General features: G+C 34.3%; 1 long non-coding RNA gene across 2 annotated transcripts in view; it reads left to right on the top strand.

Moving 5' to 3' along the window:
• LOC132723943 (uncharacterized) overlaps positions 1-15,380 on the top strand; it is a 52,619-nt gene that overhangs the window by 27,889 nt on the left and 9,350 nt on the right. For both annotated transcript variants that reach the window (XR_009624816.1, XR_009624817.1), the window contains exon 2: positions 3,264-3,417. This is a non-coding gene — a long non-coding RNA (uncharacterized LOC132723943). The remainder of the gene's footprint in view (positions 1-3,263; positions 3,418-15,380) is intronic.

Below are 15,380 nucleotides of genomic sequence, written 5' to 3'. Positions count from 1 at the left end.
CTAAGGTGTAAACAAGGTTTTTGTGTCGCCTTGAAAAAGGCGACATATAGGGGTTACTTTTGTCGGCGTCGTTGTCGGCGTCCCCTAAAGCTTGTTCGGAGCATAAGTCAGTCATAATCAGTTGGATTGACTTCAAACTTTGTATGCATGCTTCTTATAATGACCCGAAGTGCAGTGCACAAGAACGGATACTCTGCACTTCTTATCTTTTGAGTTATTGCCCTTTGTTAATTTTCGTACTTTATTTTTGTCCGAGCCATTTCTCCTTAAGTATGAAATCTATGGACTTGAAACTTCATAGGATGATAGATCTCATTAAGAAGAAGTGCAGTGCACAAGAACTGGTACTCTGCATTTCTTATTTTTTGAGTTATTGCCCTTTGTTAATTTTCATACTTTATTTTAGTCCGGGCCATTTCTCCTAAAGTATAAAAGCTATGGACATGAAACTTCATAGGATGATAGATCTCATTAAGAAGAAGTGCAATGCACAAGAACTGGTACTCTGCATTTCTTATTTTTTGAGTTATTGCCCTTTGTTAATTTTCGTACTTTATTTTTGTCCGGGCCATTTCTCCTAAAGTATAAAAGCTATTGACTTGAAACTTCATAGGATGATAGATCTCATTAAGAAAAAGTGCAGTGCACAAGGACGGGTGCTCTGCATTTCTTATTTTTTGAGTTATTGCCCTTTGTTAATTTTCATACTTTATTTTTGTCCAGGCCATTTCTCATAATTACAAAAGCTTTAGACTTGAAACTTAATAGGATGATAGATCTTATTGATAAGAAGTGCAGTGCACAGAGACTGCTTCTCTGCATTTCTTATGTTTTGAGTTATTGCCCTTTGTTGATTTTCAAATTTCATTTTTTGTCGTGGCCATTTCTCCTAAACTATATTGTTCACAAGGCGACACATCCGACTCGCGGAGTTCTAGTTCCATATAAGGGATGTGTGACCTAGTTTCTGAACACATCTGACCCGTATTCAAACTCGATACAACCATTCTGACCAATTTCCAGGATATTTATCTGAAACAGTAGCCCCTAACATCCGAGATAACCCATGTTTGAACTCATCCAAGCAATTACAAATGTACTTAGACACGCATCCTGACCAATCTATATTTCAAGTCTGCGTGTACAAGAAAAACAAGAAAGTAGGTAAAAATATAGTATCAAAAATATCAAAAGTAGGTCTAATATAAAAAAGACATCTAGAAAATAATGTTTCCTTGAGATTTTAACATACAATCTTCAATTTGTTAGTGAAAATCTTAACCCCTAATCACCGAGGCTAGTAAGGCATATGTTACATTGATAACTGAAAGTTAAGTCACAAGCTAAATATACAGGTATATATAAGGATTGTACATCATCAATACGTTCAAGGGGGCTACATTTGTATTGCAAATGTAACTAGAACTGCCACTATCATGGCGTGAATACCCCCGCATACCACTTTGTCAGAATCAACCATGGCCATTTAGAGCTCAAGGACAACCTCCCTGTATGAGGTTACTAAGCCAGTGCATTGCTAAGTTATGTATTCTACATGCTTCAAATGTGAAAATGTCAAAATCAATACATTGCGGACAGGACATTCTTTAGCAATTGAGAAGAAAAGCTTTTTTTGTCAAGGTCCCTTTGACCCAGTGACCTCAAAGTCACCTTATAGTCATGATCAACATCCATGCCAAATATGAAGACTCTGGGTCAAAGGAATCTTAAGTTAATGGGTGGACAAACTTTTTGAAGTCAAAGTCCCTATGACCTTGACCTTTGATCCAGTGACCTCAAAATAAAAAGGGGTCATCTACTAATCATGATCAACATCCATGCCAAATATGAAGACTGTGGGTCAAAGGAATCTAAAGTTATTGGGCAGACAAACTTTTCGAAGTCAAAGTCCCTGTGACCTTGACCTTTGACCTGGTGACCTCAAAATCAATAGGGGTCATCTACTAATCATGACTAACCTCCATTCCAAGTATGAAGACTGTGGGTCTAAGGAATCTTAAGTTATTGGGCGGACAAGCTTTTTGAAGTCAAGGCCCCTGTGACCTTGACCTTTGACCCAGTGACCTCAAAATCAATAGGGGTCATCTACTAATCATGACTAACCTCCATGCCAAATATGAAGACTTTAGGTCAAAGGAATCTTAAGTTATTGGGCGGACAAGCTTTTTGAAGTCAAGGCCCCTGTGACCTTGACCTTTAACCTGGTGACCTCAAAATCAATAGGGGTCATCTACTAATCATGACTAACCTACATGCCAAATATGAAGACTGTAGGTCAAAGGAATCTCAAGTTATTGGGCGGACAAGCTTTTTGAAGTCAAGGCCCCTGTGACCTTGACCTAGTGACCTCAAAATCAATAGGGGTCATCTACTTATCATGACTAACCTCCATGCCAAATATGAAGACTGTAGGTCAAAGGAATCTTAAGTTATTGGGCGGACAAGCTTTTTGAAGTCAAGGCCCCTGTGACCTTGACCTTTGACCCAGTGACCTCAAAATCAATAGGGGTCATCTACTAATCATAACTAACCTCCATGCCAAATATGAAGACTAAGGGTCAAAGGAATCTTAAGTTATTGGGCGGACAAGAAAAAAACGACGGACAGCCGGACGGACGGACGGCCGGACGGACGGACAAGCTGATTCCAGTATACCCCCCTTACAACTTTGTTGTGCGGGGTATAATTACTATAATCAGAGACATAGATAACAGAGATAAGCAGCTCCTATATACTCCATTGAAATATCACTCATGCCTATAAAAAGGTGAAAAATTTAGGCATTTTGTAGCAAATAAAACTTTATGGATGTACATTTTATCATTTAATATTATATACCATTTGAAAGGTAAATCTGTTATCTATAGCTGCATGTTAAAATATTGGTAACTTTCCATGCCTTTCACTTAGAAAAACATAGCAGAACATACCCACTGAGCCAGTTTTTTCACCACATGAATAGTTTTGTAACAAAAATTAATAAGTAGTTCTGTTTAAAAATCGATGAATCATTTATTTAAATAAGAACTGTAAATATTTTTACCTGCAGCTATAGACAAATGCATAAGCTTTTACAAAACCGCCGATAAAATTATATATAAAAAAAAATTCCACTATCAAAATTATAGTTATATAACTATAATTTTGATAGTGGAAAATTTTTTTTTTAATTTAATTTCATCGATGATTTTGTATTTGGTACCTTATAGTAAGCCTTAGAGTGTTGAATTATTTTTTTTCAGCGTTGTAGTAGGGGTCCAGGGGCAGATAGGGGTGGGGTGTCCAAACACTGATACTGCCACCTGTGGATTTAATGGGCTTCACCTATTTACATAATTCACTTGATGATTTTTGGATATAAGGAAGGAAAGATGTGTTACAAAATTTAAATTGCAAGTAAGTAAAACATTTTCTGGTATTAGATAAATAAAATTTTAGTTGTAATTACTGTCGGGTTTATTGGCATGACCAAAATATTATAAAAAGTGAAAATAATGGTATTTTACCATATCTTTAAAATGATAATATTAATATTTTCTATTTAAGGAAATAGAAAAATGCATTAAGTGTTTTTAAATATCAGAAACACTAAAAGCAAATTCACCATAAGTGTATTCTTTTTGAACGTGTTCAATTATTATATTTCACCTCGTCAAAACAGGATATGTAAACTATAAGTTATGCTATTTATATTTAACACATTGATAGATAATGATATTGTATCCTACAAAGCTTATAAAATATGAAATGAAAACAAAATTAAATTAATAAGAATTCAAGTAATTAATTAATATAATTATTTTGCAACATATATATTGTATATTAACAATGTAAGGTATGATGGAGGATGACCCAGACCCCCTCATACCTATTACGGGGTAAATAAACGGGGTAACCCAGATGGGGCCTTAAAAAAAAAGAATACAAGTATATTTTAGAAAATAATCACGCACTTCGCTATCCGTGTATAGGGAAGAAAAAAAATAAGAAATCGATAATATAGCGAAAACTGTCGTTGTGATAAAGAAATATTAATTTTACATATTTGAGTTGAATTTATATAAATATACATGTAACACATACTAATAATTGGCATAGGACCACCCAAAAATGGGTATGACTAAATTATGAAAAGTGAGCAAAGTGACTTAAAAACGTAAAATGTATAGTCTGATTTTATTGACCTGTCAATTATGAATACATTATAGCACTCATTTAAATATTCGATCCAACTTCGGGTTTGTCCGTTTATTTTACGATAATTAATATGGAGTATATAAGTAACATTTTGAAAACTCCCATTAGCTTAATGTGGATTCTCGTAACATCCGCAATAGCACAGTTGGTTAAGTGATTACCTAATGTATGAGAGGTGCGAAGTTCGATCCATTCTTTTTAAATTCTTTGTAGGCTTATTCTTTCTTTATATTTAAGTATATTTAAATGAAAATTGTCAAGCGTTTGTCTACACGGATATGAAACAAAGTAGAAACATTGAATTGTCCCATTTTGTTTTGTATTTTACGGCACTGAAATGACATTTATTGAATTTAATTCAGATGAATTTTGAATATAAACTCTTAAACAAGTATAGTATTTACCGAAAAATGCAAAGCATATTAAAACAGAAAGAACAACCATAACTTCGAAAATGTTGAAAATAGTTATGAATAAGAAAAGAAATGGACATACTCTGTCTCGATCTTATAACACATGGGGCATTTAGATATTAATATATACCCGCAGCTTACCCTATTTCGCTATAACGGTCTGTGTAACTACTTCATAGAAACACGAAGAATTTAATAACATCTTACTGCGTACATCTCACGGAATTAACCGAACATTTATCGGATATTAATATATTCTGTGCATTGACCGTATAATCAGTATGGAATTGACAGGTTAATAAAATCAAACAATAACTCATATTAATATTGTAGTTATTAGACGTATATTATAAAAATTGAGTAAAGGTTGCTTTTATGATGATTTTATCTTCGATAATTTGCATTATTTCTATAAATAAGTAATAGTTATAGTTCAGATTTTAAAAAATATGGAATTTATTGCAAGCGCAGCGTAGCGGAGCGCAGCAATAAGTTCTATATTTTTTTAAAATATGAACTATAACTGGCTTACCGTTTGTCCCACTTTCTTATCCAATCAAATGCTCCAATTTATTTGAAATATATTGCATACACTATACAGGGACTGGTGTATGTGAAAAATAAGTTGACTTATTTTAACAGGTATTGACGTGATATCTGACAAATATGACGTTATGAATATGGGCGGAGTTTTACATTAGACAATGAATGTGGCATGCGAATAAAGTAAACAAATAAGAAAGCATTTTTCATACGGTTATTTATAAATCCAAGCCTTTACATGTACACACATTATTGAAACAGTACCATGGTTATAATTCAAACATTAGAAAACAGTTTGTGGCTGATCACTGAAAATCATAGACATGGAATAATTCAATTAGAGAAATCTCAAAGTTCGAAACTAACACATATCTTAAAAAAAACATACAGAATATCCATTTTTCATAATTACATGACCAACTTTTTTTCCCACATTTTGTTAAAACTCCACTTTTTTAACAGTTGACATCGACCCATATACCCTCGTTATAGACAACTCGCGCATGCGTGGATCCAATATTCTGCGAAGTTAAAAAAAAAAGAATCTTCAGTTTTAACAAAGTTCACGTGCATGGATTTTTCATTTCGAAGATACCCTTTTAACCTTGCAGCAATGTTTAGTAAAGTTGTTGGAGGATAGAATTCTCCATTTTTTCTTTCAATTTCACAGATGAATTGTTGCGACCAAAAATCCATTTTTTGCACATGAACAGAACTGCTCTGTTTGATCGGGAATAGGATAACCAGGCTCTTGCATAGTCTCCTGTTGTAGGTTGCGGTTTTCAGCCAACTCCCTCCAGCCGTGCACTGTCCAGTTGTTGTTTTTCGTTGTATTATTGGGCATTGTATTTCTGTTTCATCAGATGACAAAAGCTTTTCAAATCGGCCTGCAAAATGCAAATATCAAAGAAATCACTTAAATATGATTTTCAATGATTGCAACGGCATTTAAGGCAGATTAACCATGTTATGTTTGAATAATTTACCCAGATAGCAGACAGTAGTTGGCCCAACGTTGGGCCAATTACATTTGCTTTGTTGGCCCAACACATAATGCCAACGTTGGCCCAATGTCAATTTGCTAATTGGGGCAACGTTGGGCCAACGGTTGGTATATGGTTGGCCCAACGACTGCTTTCCTAATCTTATCGTTGGCCCTTCATTGGCCCAATGACTGGTTTTCCTTCCTATCGTTGGCCCTCTGTTGGCCCAACAACTGGTTTCCCTTCTTCTTGTTGGCCCCCCGTTGGCCCACTGACTGGTTTCCTACAATAAACATTGGCCCTTTGTTGGCCCAATGCCTTGTTTTCATAAAAGAACAAAATATATACTAATTACTACAATTTATTACTAAATGTTGTTCACATATCATTTTCATTTTCTTCTCTTTGTTGTTGCAACTTTTTAGTCAATCTCTTCCTCCGCCCGCCTTCCCTATCCTTAGCATATCTTAGCCACTCCTTCATTGTCTTCTCGATTTCATTATTAGTAGACCCCTGTCTTCTTCCTCTTACAGCATCTGAAATTTATACAGTTTACTGATTTTATTTAAATATACACTACTTATTATAATTTACTAGTAAAAAAGCACATAAATCTGTCAAAATGCAAATAGAGCTAAGGGATAAGACTTTGATAGTAAAGAAATATTTTAAATTACAAGTCAATAGATTTAATAGTAACAGAGATATTTGACATAATTAAAAAATTTAACCTAAAGTTTTTAAGTAAAAAATTAAAGGGGCATAATTCTGTCAAAATACAAATAGAGTTATGATGATCATTTACAACACAAAAGTCACATCTTACACCCATGGTGTAAAATAATTTTCTAGCACCGGTGAAATCACCTTTGAAAAAGTAAAAATACAAACCTAATATGACTTTTTTAAGTCTAAGTTTTTCGAATGTTTTTTTCGAGCCTTTTCCAACCCAGTTGTATTCTAGGGCAACTTCCTGAGACAAAGTGTGAGACATAACATGGCGAACAATGCTCTCCCAATTAGACATAAATTTGCTGTCTGAAATGAAATAAAAACAATTTTTGCAGTCGGGTAAAGTATAATTTGTGTTTAATGCGAAGTTACACTTCAAATTAAATTTACACAAAGTTTCGTATACACTCTACTGCAATGAGTGGTGTAACTGTTAAAAAGTCTAGTAACAAAGCAGAATTTTGCAAATAACTCATAATCAATCATAATTACCTATTTATACTCAGAACAGATTGTATGGGCTTAACACTTCAGTGCTTATTGTAGCTTGTCAGTTTTTACTAACTTGCAATTTTTTTGCAGTTATCACAATAAATTCAGATGTAAAACTATAAACATATCATATTTTAAGCTGATAAACACTGATAGAATTAAATGGTTTTAATTTCATTACAAAAATCAAATTCATTCTGGCTTGTTTACCTGAAAACATCAAAGTCTTTACCAATCCGCCATTTTGTATTAATCACATGACCTGGTCACGTGGATTTTAAAACACTAATTCCGTGCAGGTTTAAATACATTACTATATTAGAAGGGTTTATTTAAAAGATTAAAGTAAAAAAACTCTAGATCTACTTACATTTTTCAGTGTTGAGAAATTGCAGTCTAATACAAATTTATTTAGATCTATCTGTAACGTCCACGCAGCTTCGAAATCAAGCGAGAGAAAGGATGGGTAGTGCCAAAATGATCCTATTTTCATTCATTGATAACATAACCAGAGGTTAATTAGAGTTCAGAGTGGAAGATTCCGGAGGTTTATTATGGTTATTCCAGCACATGTATAATTGCTTTAGATTATACATCAGATCTTCAAGATTTCTATAGATCTATTGATACATATCCCCTACTACTGCATAGCCTGGGCTTTGGTCTTTTCTAGACTCAAAAAGTAATTATTTCTTACATTTCTCATTAAATTTATATGAGTATTTCTTGAATGTGACAATATTGAACATGGCTTCAAAAAAACATCATAAACTTTAGTCTTTACTCATTGTAGTGTACTGTTTATATACAGTAAAATATCTACATGCATATCTGTCTTTAAAAAAATATATTTTGGGTCAGGTGCAGTAATTAATATATTTGACGAAAATGTATCGTTGGTCAAACGTTGGCCCAACATCTGTTTTAAAGTACATATTTATCGTTATTGGGCCAATGCAGAAATGTCGCTGGTGTTAACTTATGGTTGGTTCAACGTTGGGCCAACAACTGCATTTATAGTACATGTTAATTAGAGTTGGGCCAACCATGGCCCAACAACGATTTTCCTATGACGATTTTCCGTGGTTGGCCCAACCACTGCATGTTTACAGGGTACGTCATCTACTTTGAGGTTCGATACTAGTTGGGCGTGGAAAAGCTGCGCGCTGGTCATGTACAATTTGTATTTTCATTCAGATAATGATGAAGAGAATTCGATAATAATTTTTCATAAAATATTTACCTGAGCTATTGTCTTTTGTTGCTTGTGTCTGCATATAAAACCTGCGTATCAATATCAAGCAACCGTGACCACATGAAATGGTTAAAAAAATATGATTCTTGCTATATTCATTATGTCAAACACAATCTGATCGCAGGATTGCTCCATGATGACTAATGATGTAAAAATACATAAAACCGCAAGGCTTTGTAACACTCCGACCATGTGTTGGCCTGTCAATCTATACTAGTCACAGTTTATAAGGGCGGGACTCGTATGGCATCAAACGCAGTACCGACAATTCGTACGTGACTTATTCCACGAAAGTGGGTCAAACGGTAAGTTCAGATATCTTCCTTTCGCTCATAGCGAACTGGGCCCAGCAGTGAACAATACGAAAATGACTTATAGAATATTAAATATAGCGTTTACATTGAACATCAACATTCATATCCTGATACTTGGAAGAATACATCCCATCACAGTGTGCTTTCAAATGTAGAAAGTACAGTAAATGCGTGAATTTTATACATTTTGTGCTTAATATGCTTATTACATATGAATATTGATATTTATACATGTATATCATAACACAAGATATAATTTAGAAATCTATCACTCCACGTGATTTTGTCACTATAGACAAAGAAGGAAAAAAACGGTGTTAAACTGCCAATAAACACTGGTTAGGGACTATACTTGCATATGCGGCTTTTATGTTTTCACCCTCGATTATATAGATTACAAAGCCTTTTAAACTAACAATAAAAAGCATTTTTATTTATATTTTCAGTTCTTATAATGTTTTCTTTTCATACAATACCAAAATAATATCTCAGATACACTAACTCCACATATTTGATCCATATCAGTTAATACGCGGAAAGTCCGAGCGGGGCCGAAGGCCCCGCGAGGGCTGTAGCGCTCTTAGATAACATGTATGACGCGTATAAATTCAAATGAAATCAAATTAAAAGTAAATGAAAATTTCAAAAAAATATATCCTATACCTAATGAGCTGTGAAAAAATCCTTAGTTAACTGGGAGCCGCCATTTTAAAATCCTTTTGAGCTAAATATAGATATTAGAGCACTTTTAATGAGCGTCTACATAATTTAGACTATTGCTAGCGTCTGCTAAATAACACTTCCGGTGAGAGAATGATGTGCAAAATCAGAAAGTAAACATGCATTTAATTGATTAGAACTAATATAAAAAGTTACTTTACATATCCTTTTTGATAAATTAGCACATTAAAAATAACGTTAAAACAACAACTGTGATTAGAGATTAACAAAAAAATGGCGGACAGGATTTTCCAAACGCCGACGCGTGCGCAGTGGTCCCCCTTTACGTTCGGAGATTGTCGGAATATTCCGAGCGCTCCGACGATAGGTTGAACACCACCAATTTTTTTGTTTTGTTTACAGTACAAAATACCTACAAGAAAGATCTGGTTTACATGTACAATAAACATGTTATGCTCAAACCATAGTTCATAAGAACTTTCCGCGCCATAGGTAGCACCTAATTTCATATTAAATATTTTGACAAAACGGCGCCAATCCGTAAGCAGCGTAATGACGTCACCCTAAGTAAACAACTCATTCATAAATAAGCTGACGTTATTTCACAAACTCCTCACAGTGATTACCTCCCTTGGCAGAATTGTAATCACTGCCTTCACAGACGTCACATGATGATGAAAGTCACATGTCGTAACGTCGAAATTCAAATGTAAATATCGACCGTTACATAGACAATCTAACGTCATTTTTCTCTTTCTGTTTTATTTTTAACTTTTTGTACCTACGTCCGTTATATTTTCTCAAAAAATTATCAAACGTATACAAAATAATGAAAAATAAATTTCTTTAATAATATCTTTTTCAAAAGCGGCCATTGTTTTGGAATGAAACGGTGCATTATTAAAAAAAATTCTCATAATATTGATAATATTTAAGTTTTCGAAATTATTTTTTATTTTAGTTTACATCTAATACGTTATAGTCTTGAAACATTAGCAAAACCGTGTTTACTTTTTAAAATAAATATAAAAATTGAAAAAAATCATAATGTGTGATGGCAGAGATCTAATCCTGCTGTAAGGGGAGATCACTGCGTAGGAGATTGGTTATTTCATACATACAAGAATGATAAATGGGGCACTGATGTAAACACAATACGACTTAAGTTTTTATTGTTGAAAACTTGATAAAATAACGTTTTTTTCTAACTGTTTATTTTGTTTAATAATTTCTATATCTTTGCAACGGTAGGGTGCGAAAATCGAACAGCGTTATACGAAAATCGGCACCGGAAGTTATTTCCACTTGAAAAAATAACATTAGTGATCTTCCTTATTTTATCGTGATAGAATCGAAATAACATCGGCCTGAGAGGTGTATATCGGCCTTCGTGGTCAATTCCTACGCATCAAAACTCCAAACCGGTGTTAAATAGCCGATATACACCTCTCAGGTCGATGTTATTTCTTAAAAACATAACAGCGCATATACAAGTAGTCCCTAACCGGTGTTTATTGGCAGTTTAATTAACACCAGTTTTTTTCCTTCTTTGTCTATAGTGACAAAATCACGTGAGTGTTAGAATGTAAAATATATACAAGGGGTCGTTACCCAAACAAACAAGATGGCGGATGCAGCCGAAAGTAAGTTTTTCCCTTTCTTCTCTGAAATTCGTGATGTTCTTGTGTAAAGGTATATATAATAACCTTCTCCACAATTTTCCGGGCACACAGGGTTTTATTTCATGATGTTTCGTCCTGTAGTTCTTTTGAAATGCGCGTCACTGGAATCGAAGCGAGAGAATTTTCCACCGGTTTTATCGTGATAACGTACGGCTTCTTCTCTCAAGATTACTGTTTCTTTTACAAATGTGTATATTAGCTGAAACCACTGACTTTAAAAAGGTTTAGTAGGTCGTCATCTTAGCATCCATGCCCATTCTGGCTAGATTTACTACTGTAAATATTAATATCGGGGCATTTTCCGGAAAAGATAACGTATGGCGCACAAAATATCAATGATAACGTACGGCGCATTTTTCTGCTTGGTGGATTTCCATTTCTTCAATCAGCTGATTTAATATATATTCGTTTTTAATATACATATTCCAACCTTTATCTGCCAATTAAAACACACATGTATAGTTTGAGAATATTTTTTTTATAAAATGCAGAATGGAAAGAAAAGCCTCCTCTTTTAGGAAATATTTGTGTATTGTTGTCTTTACATTATATTAAAAGTGATTGCGACTAGCTTACATCCAGATGAAATGAGTCTGGTCGCTCATTGAAAGAAAAAAAAAACATAACAGAATAATGAATGAGTGTAGGTTCTATATTGAATTTATTAAATGAGTTGAAAATAATGTTATGCGAAAGGGTTCAATAAAATTAGTAAATAAGAAATTTCCTATTTATTTGAGGGGCGGTTAATATTGAAACGCTACCATTTAGCGTGGCGTTGAGCTACTTTGACGCCAGATATTTGCACGACCTAGCCATACAGTTTTTTCATTTTAAATGAAAGGAACGTCATAATTTAATCAAAACTGTTACATGTTTTATGAATTTGCCTATCATGTTTTGGCGTTTTTCTACAAATGCCCCAACAAAAACAATCAGTTTCTTTAAAAAAATGTATTGTAGGTATCAGCAATAAAAGAGTGACATTGATATTTTCTTATTAATTTCTTGTGGTGAACATTTTACCGACTATGAAATATAGTTTAAAATCGGATTTGGATTTCGATGTTTTTATCCATGCCAGACAGCTTATGCGCTCAGATGACGTCATTATCTTTATGAAAGAACGGTTATAAAAATTACTACGCTACTATGAAAATAGTATTTATGTAAGTGTTCATCCGAGCTGTTCTGCAGAAATAAGTAACTTAGACTTTTTCCTACATTAGTAATAAAAATATATATTAATTGACATTTGAGCCGTGTCACGACAAAACCAACATAGTTGGTTTGCGGCCAGCATGGATCAAGACCAGCCTGCGCATCCGCACAGTCTGATCAGGATGTTCGCTTATCAACTCTATTACAAGTAGAGAAACTGATAGCGAACAGCATGGGTCCTGATCAGACTGCACGGATGCGCAGGCTGGTCTGGATCCATGCTGGTCGCAAACGCACTATGTTGGTTTTGTCGTAACACGGCTCATTTTGTCTTGGTGTTTACTTTAACACGTACAGTATCATTATCGCCAAGACGTGAATTTAAATCTGAACTGCATGTATATCTTTTATGCATAAATAAAGAAAAATAATATAGGTTGGCCTTTTGACGTCATTTTTACTTAATGAATATTCAAAAGCGGCCGACGAAAGCGCATGTGCAAATTTACGCAAATGACTATTTTTACAAACGCGGTTCTATGAAGCACTGTGACAAATAAGGACGATTATGAACGGAATTTGATATAGTTTCTACTTTTGTGCTTCTATGAAAATTAACACACATAATTTTGAAGAAATACAGCGTTTCCATCGGATGACAAATACAGTTGGACGCTTATTAAGTGAACAAAAGTCGATACTATATTAAAGTCCGTTCATAGAAGCCTTCTATTTTTCATAGTGCTTCATAGAACCGCGTTCGTAAAATTAGGTGTAGAGACGTCATAAATGAAGCCAAATAAAGGTTAACACTAAGTATCTTAGTATTCATCCGTAGCTGTTCTATAGAAATTAGAAACATTCTCCGATCGCTTTGCTCCCGTCGAAGTTTCTAATTTCTGTAGAACAGCACGGATGAACACTAACACATAGATATTTGAACTTTGGGATCAAGTTTAACTTTTGACGACACTTTACAAACCATAAAAAGTGCGATAGCTGCTCTATTTCGAGTATGATAAGAAAACATATTAATCGTGATGACATATCGAATTTAGGTATTTCTATCCGGACAGATATTATTATGCAAACACTAAATAATATTCAGTTTCTTTATTTGGTTCTACACATTCTCTTATGTCTGGAAAGACCTGAGCAAGAAACATAAAAAACTTTTCTATCCAAAACTTACTGATATATTGTTCTAAACTCTATTATGCAGAAAAATGCGCCGTACGTTATCATTGATATTTGTGCGCCATACGTTATCATTCCCCATAAGAATATTTACAGCGGTTATTTTAGTCAGAATGGGCATGAACGCTTAGATGACGACATATTACAACTTTTTAAAGTCAGTGGTTTCAGTTAATATATATTTATATATGTAAACGAAACAGTGAATTTTAGAGAAGAAGCCGTACATTACCACGATCAAACCGGTAGAAAATTCTCTCGCTTCGAATCTGGTGACCCGCATTTCAGATGAAGTACCGGACAAAACATCATGAAATAAAATCCTGTGTGCCCGGAAAATTGTGGAGAAGGTTGTTATATGTAGGCTACCTTAACACTAGAACATTACGAATTTCAGAGAGAAAAAAGGGAAACATTTACTTTTTGGCTGCATCCGCCACCTTGTTTGTTTGGATAACGAACGGCGTGATTCTCCCCCGTGTATATAAAATGAGATAATATGAAAACATGGACATTGTAAAGCCGTGGAGATGATTATGCTTAACTAGTTACGTGGAAACACGTGTTGTACAGCAACCACGCGTTAATCCGGCGTGTATGATGTTTCTACCGACATACTTCTTATTAGCGACTCGCTAAAGTATTATTGTAATTGTTTTGTATTGTAATTATCTGTAGTTTTATTTAGCCAATTCGCATAGCTCAATCGGTAAGAGACCTGTAGGTTCAATTCCCAGGCTGACCAACTAAAATTACTAATCAGTCTTTCGGATAGACTTTAAATCGAGGTTCCGTGTATGAGTGCCTAAACACTTGGCACGCTAAAGAACCAGGAGCAGCTTCTGGAATCGGGACAGCTTTCTGTATTTGTATCTGGCACGATCCTCAAAAATCTAAAATGACTAACACTCTTCTGGAGAACTCGCCCATATGGTAATCGGTGGCGAGTAAAAATAAACGCAAATACACAGAAGTTGTTTACTGAGTGGACAACTGAATTAACGTTTGTAAACGACCTACGTACCTTATCAAAATTATAGCTTGATTGAAAGCGTGTCTAAACTGTAAAAAATACTTAAAGTTTACATAATAGAGCTATTTTGTTCCAGAAGATTTTATTGTGTTAACGTACAGTTTTCACGTGTGTGTGTGTGTGTGTGTGTGTGTGCGTGCGTGCGTGCGTGCGTGCGTGCGTGCGTGCGTGTGTGTGTGTGTGTTAATGAACAAAAATATTTTGGGTTACAACTTCGAGAATCGATGGATGCAACATAATTCATTCATTTTTATGAAATTTCATTATATTAAATTTATATTATATTCAGCCCGAGGGCATTATTTATTTCAGGGCCGATTATCACCTTCCGGCCCTACTCTGCCGTGTATTAATCTCTTATCAAATTGATACACTTGATTGTAGAATTTTTCCAAAAAAAAATACTTTGAAATTTATTTCGTTGAAATTCCTGTCTGCTTTTCTACCGTACTGTACAGTACGGTAACTTCAATAGATAAAGTTGTTTTACTATGTTCACAGTACACTACTGTAGAATCTATACAGTATTTCGTTCCTTTCGGAATGAATTTGTCGTATTATTTCTTTAAATTTCAGTAGTAATAAAACTGTGTGTGTACGAAATACGCTTCACCTCTCACAATAAAATCAAGCAATTCATGCTTAAAACTTTCTTTCACTTTTACAGTTAACTATT

Source organism: Ruditapes philippinarum, unplaced genomic scaffold, assembly GCF_026571515.1.
Source record: "Ruditapes philippinarum isolate M1 unplaced genomic scaffold, ASM2657151v2 ctg15754_1_1_1_1, whole genome shotgun sequence".
In the NCBI taxonomy this organism is placed as follows: domain Eukaryota; kingdom Metazoa; phylum Mollusca; class Bivalvia; order Venerida; family Veneridae; genus Ruditapes; species Ruditapes philippinarum.
This window is presented reverse-complemented; position numbering and strand designations above follow the sequence as displayed.